The 5,851-nt window shown below is 42.5% G+C and overlaps 2 long non-coding RNA genes across 2 annotated transcripts; one reads left to right on the top strand and one right to left on the bottom strand.

Moving 5' to 3' along the window:
- Nucleotides 1-303: 303 nt before the first annotated feature.
- On the bottom strand, nucleotides 304-1,079 carry LOC147985282 (uncharacterized). Its single transcript, XR_015616566.1, has 2 exons — nucleotides 698-1,079; nucleotides 304-601 (listed from the first exon to the last, which is right to left on the bottom strand). It is a non-coding gene; the product is annotated as an uncharacterized LOC147985282 (long non-coding RNA).
- Nucleotides 1,080-1,248: 169 nt separating this feature from the next.
- On the top strand, nucleotides 1,249-4,645 carry LOC125537528 (uncharacterized). Its single transcript, XR_007295967.2, has 4 exons — nucleotides 1,249-1,630; nucleotides 2,789-2,876; nucleotides 2,965-3,095; nucleotides 4,337-4,645. It is a non-coding gene; the product is annotated as an uncharacterized LOC125537528 (long non-coding RNA).
- Nucleotides 4,646-5,851: the final 1,206 nt, after the last annotated feature.

Below are 5,851 nucleotides of genomic sequence, written 5' to 3'. Positions count from 1 at the left end.
TGGACTAAACGTGCCAACTATGAAGTGCACCAGTAAGTGCTTTCATTAAAAGGGCCGACTTTGTCAGCAAAAATTTGGGAGAATACCGAGCCACCAACGATGGCGGGGAACAGAGCGCATGTGCCTGGCCAGGGTGAAGAGTAGATTCTTGGATACTAAGAAAATTATGGAATCGGGGACACAAAGACTGAAAGTATTTTAAGATGTAGCGTCTTCTTTTTCAGAAATCATTGTTCTTTTTGCAGTGACAGAAATCGTACTATATTATAGTGTACTTAGGAAAAAAAACTCCAAACAACTCCAAACTGCAAAAAAGGATCCCATTCACAAAGATTTGTCTCGCATCAAATCATAATTAAACGTTCGTATATGAGATAATTAACTAATTTGGCACAACCGCCATTATAACTAGTTCTAACTATGTCTCCCTAAAAAAACCTACTATCTCCTTTTTCATCAAAAAAAATAATAATAATCTATGTCTTCTTCTTCGTGGCCGCCTCCTCCCCGGCGTGCTGCGCTTTCTTGGCCGCCGCCTCCTCAGCTGCCCGCTGCATCTCTTTCTTCATGGCCTCCTCCTCGGCACCAAGCCTACCGGGTACTGAAAATACGCGCATGGCGTAATTAGTCACGCTTAGAGGAAAAATACAGTAACAAATTTGGATGGAAAGATCAGATTAAATCCGTAGGTACGTACCAGGTGCTGGTGCTGCTTTGTCGCCGTTTTGTTGGAGGTACCAGATCCCGGCCGCCGCGGCGGACGCGACGGTGCCACCGAGGACGGCCTGGCGGCAGGAGGGCCGCGGCAGCTTCCCAAGGAAGGATCGAAGCGCCGACATTGCTAGCTATCGACGGGTTTTCGAACGAAGCGTTGGTGCTTGCCGCTTGGTCTTGGTCTGCAGGTTGTAGTTGGAGGAAGGAAGGCCGTGCTGCCTGCGTCTTTATATGCCTGCCCGCCTGCCCATCGATCAAGCTTGTTCTCCAAGCAAAAAAGATCGATCCAACAGACACGACCCAACTCCCAAGGCACAAACATACCGTCTCCAAGGCCGGTACATCTTGGCCAACAAGTGGGAGCAACTACAATAGAAAACATGCTTGTGGTAGAAAAATAGAAAAAATGGATCTGGACCACCGGATGGGAGACTGATGGCCCAGATTTAGGCGGAGTGATCTGTCCGCATAATTTGCAAAAAGGTCCTTCCCTGCAAGCTAATTTGGTCTCGATGGCCTCGTCGTTCAATTCCAAATCGCGTACAGAGCGGCGGCCCCAACGCTGTCGGCGGCGGCGGCCCAGATCCATCCTCAAGCTGGGCGAATTCAGAAAATCTACGATGGCTCCTGGCGATCACGTCGCCGGCGGTGTTGTTTGAGGCAGATCAAATCAGATCTCCTCTGCTACTAAGCTCAGCTCGCAGTGTGCTCGTCGCAGGCTCGCAACCTCTCATCTGAATCTCCGGTAGCGGTCGGTTCGTCGCCTCCTCTCTCTCTCTCACGCACCAGGGTCAGCTCGTGTCCTCCTCCCCCTCGTCAGCAGCAAGCCGGTGGTGAGCTCCTCGGCTCCTTCCCAACCGCCCCATGCGACGTGGTGCGAACCTACAAATCCTCGATACGGTTGTTCATTTTCCTGGTAAATAGATGTTAACTTTGTTTGCTATTTGTGTTGCATTCCAATTTTACTATATCAAGTAAATTTACGATTTATCTGTATACTTCTATTTTCCTGTACTTTCATGTCAAATCTGCTTGTGTGTGCATGATGCATTTGCTCCTGTTCTTGGTGGTGTCGTACTCTAATTTGGAATTTTGTTTCACTGTTAAGTACTCTGCAGAACCAAGTTGGAAGGTTGAGAACGGTTGAATAATCTTAGGGTCTTGAAGTTCACGTATAAGTTCACGGCAATTCACTAAAAAACTCGGTACCTGCAGTTCCATATACAGAATCAGTAGCTTGACAAGCTGGAAAGGAAGTAAACTGATTCTACTAGACAAAAGAAAAATCAAATTGGTCCATTTATCGGCATATCAAAAATTTGGATTCATGTTCATCGGATCTTTCCAGTAATAGCATGTTCTTATCTATAAGATGAAAACTATGAAGCTCTCTTTAAATCTAGACCAGGTTGTTTGGAAGTTTTCTATATGCATATATGGAACATCACAAGCAATATTGCAATAGGAGGTACCATGAAAGAACCACGAAGCTTTTTTACTCGTCCAAGCTCTTTTAGACGTGCAACAGGCCACCGAGTAACAGTAGTGTTTCCCAGTTCCAGTTATATGTAAAACTAGCTCTCAAAGTATTAAAGATGATGGTATACATCCATTTTAATTGCAAGTACACACCTTCAGAGCAGTGCCAAATAAAAATGTATACATAGCACGCCAGGACCGCAAGTAAGATATGTGTGCCATGCATTTCTTCATAAATAATAATAAACATTATACAATTTTAAATACTGATTAAACAAGGATATATGTAGCTGCTGTGCTATACCACAACAGAAATAAGCACTAATATTTGAGGAACCAAAATATAGCGGACAAAAAGTATTTTAACAGGGAACAATAGGAAGTGTCCTTGTATATGGATTATTTTCCCAAAATGGTAGCATCAAGGGCAAACAATTTGTGCATCGTAATACCCAGGGTCTACAATAGGAAGTGTCACAGTATATATTCTGCTTCAAAAACTGTTGTTGTTGGTTGTGTTCTTTATCTTGTCCATGTGCCTAACGTCTGACTTCAAAAGATGATCTCTTTTCTGACTTTGCAATTCTCATCTCAGGATCCACTAATGGAGGGCGGAAGCGTGACATCGCCTTTAGGAGTGCCCATGGTTGCAATGACCACAGCATGTGCGCCAGCACTATCAGGTGAGAACATCGGTCTAAGAAAGTACATTGATGTATCCAACTTTATGTTAATCCCTTGTGATGTTGTTTGCCAAAAAATTGTTTGTAGCTGTGGAATCGATCAACATCGTTCGAAATCAAGATTACAACAATGCTACCTTGTTTGCAGAGATTAATTCACCCATGCTTCTCATTGATGATTTCAGTACTCCAAAAAAGAAAGAATCATTCTCTCAAGAGGTACCTATACTGCTCACAACCTGCAATGCTTGTTGAATGTGCATTGCATCTGGCTAATAGTAGTAGAATTTTAGTTTGCTTCAAAATATATTACTACATGTGACAGAAAATCAGATCTCATAAGTAAATGGCATGTACTCCCGCCGTTCCTAAATATTTGTCTTTCTAGAGATTTCAAATGGAACACCACATACAGATGTATATAGACATATTTTAGAGTGCAGATTCACTCATTTTGCTTCGTATGTAGTCACTTGTTAATTTGCTCCGTATGTAGTCACTTGTTAAAATATCTAGAAAGACAAATATTCAGGAACGGAGGGAGTAGTATTTTACAGATCAATATGGTATCACGTTTGTGACACAAGGTTGATGGTATTAAACTTAGAATTTGTGTTGCAGGGTTCTCTGTATAAGCCTCAGTGTAATAGCATGTAATAATCTGCACCTGTAGGGCAGTCATAAAACTCTCTTTAGCTCGATGCCACTTGTTTGTTATTCTCATTTATGCTTTTAACTAATCCTTGAAAATTGCAATATATTGATCGTAGGTCTATGCATGCCCATGCAAGCTTTAACCCAGTGTGAATCTGTAGCCTGCATTCCTATTTTCTCAAGGCGATCCAGATTTACTTTTTCCATGCCCAGTATGTTTGTACCCATGTCCAATAATTGTCCTTTTTAGACGGGTAAAGTCAAATTTATAATTGTAACCTTGGGTCATAATCTCTAACCTTCACCACTATGAAACTTTTATGAGCTGGTTTTTGTGCAAGCAGCTAAGGTCCATTCAATGGTATGAACATGAATGTTTGTCAGTTTTTATGATTATTTTTGAGTTAGAACATATGCGTGTTATACTGACCTCTTTCGAAACAAGAGTTTTGATGTTATTGGTTTATAAGTCAATAGGTATAACAACATAACCTAATCTGTAGTGGAATAACGAAATATGCTGTAACAAATATTTGTACTCTCTCTATTAGACTTATCCCGCTACTACATGCCATTTTTATTTGATTTGAAAACTCCCATGTAGAAGCTGGAATGCCAGCATCGACCTCAAGGGTTATCCTGATTGGTTACATGTGTATTCGGAATTTCATATTAAGTTTGACATCTAGGTTATATATCCTTGGTTGGAGCTGTGAATGAAGTTGGATATAATGAATGTCTCTCTTCTCAAGATATGCTATTTCATATATGTTTCTAACTGACACCTACTTATTTGGTGTTCTTAGCTAGGTAGATTGAACTGATCAAGTGTATAAGAGTTCATGGAGGTTAAAAACTCTCGTATAGAAGCTGGAATGCCAGCGGATGAAGCTCGATCAACAGGAAGCACTAAAACAGGACGCAAAATGATACTCATAGATCTTTTCTGTCATGTACTATCAAGATGCTTGTTGGACGGTGATAGTTTCAGTCATTTACACTTGGGTCTGCTGGCCATGTACTAAAAGTGTTCTATGTATACCTCCTGTGTTGTATTCTCATGTACTCAAATACTCAAAATGATGTGGTGATAATTCCAGTCCTTAATTTGCTCATGCACTACTTCTAGTTTGACATGTATATGCAGTTCTGCTTGTTCTGGGATGGCTTAGTTCTCTTATGTGCTAAAAAATGTGATATATATTGATGTTTTCTTAGAAACCAAGATGTCCGACCCTCTTGAAAAAATGAATGATGTCTCAGAGGCTAAAATAGACACTTAAATGTGTATGAGAACTAAGATGAGATGGGCATCAGCACTGTGCATTTATGAAAATGGTTATATTTCATGAAGACTCAAGGTCTATACTGCAAATATGCTATCTCATATCTAAGGATTGGCAGGGGGTTTTCCATGAAAAGTACATTAAGTGGTCTGAGATCCCTCCACCTAAATCTGGGCCATCAGTCTCCCATCTAGTGGTCCAGATCTGTTTTTCCTATTTTTCTACTACAAGCCCAGATTCTATTGTAGTCCCTCCCCAACAAGTCCATATCTGTACGCTCATTGACTTTTGTCGTTAGAAGGGTCCTCAGAAGGAGTACCGAGTACGTACGTAAGCAATGCGACTATGGACAGGAGTTTTTTTTGGCAGCACTCTGCGCCGGTGCGCCGGTCCAAACTTTAGGCCTGTCCAACCCTGGCCGTTAGATGCACCCCTGCATAGCCGTCGGATGGCGCCTTTCCCAACGCTTGTCACCCTGGCACGTTTTTCAGATCTGAGGAAAGCACCGCTGCAAGTCATGGCAGCTGCCCCCCGTCGCCATGTCGCGCAGTGCGCCGTCGCCCTCCCCCGTTTGCTCTCACCGTCAAAAGTCGCCGCCGTGCTCGATGGCAGCGCTCTCCGTCGATGCTCGCAGACAAAAAAAGTTGTCGAAAAAGAAGCTTTGTATTGCCGCCCCTGTTGAATCAATTGAAATCCTTGGTTCCAGCAAATTAAAGATAAGGTTGTAGCAAAAAGTCGCTCATCCAGCAAAGAACGAAGAACTAACTTTGGTGAAAGCATTTTTGGGTGCTGGTTCCAACAACAAAAAACGTGGTTGTAGCAAAAAATCGATGGTCTAGAGAAAACGAACTCTGGTGGAAGCATTTTTTGGTGCTGGTTCCAGCAAAATCGATGCGGCATGTAGCAAATTACATCGCTGGATGCAGCACCTCCGCGCCTACTTTCAACTGGTTCCAGCAAAAAAAGATGCCGACAGTAGCAAATTGAAGCACCGGTTGTAGCATTTCCCCCTTGGTTGTAGCTCCGTCGTGCGAC

Source organism: Triticum urartu, chromosome 2A (genome assembly GCF_056163025.1).
Source record: "Triticum urartu cultivar PI428250 chromosome 2A, HENAU_Tu73, whole genome shotgun sequence".
Taxonomy (NCBI): Eukaryota; Viridiplantae; Streptophyta; class Magnoliopsida; order Poales; family Poaceae; genus Triticum; species Triticum urartu.
The sequence above is the reverse complement of the archived record's forward strand: the minus strand, read 5'-3'. Positions and strand labels throughout refer to the sequence as shown.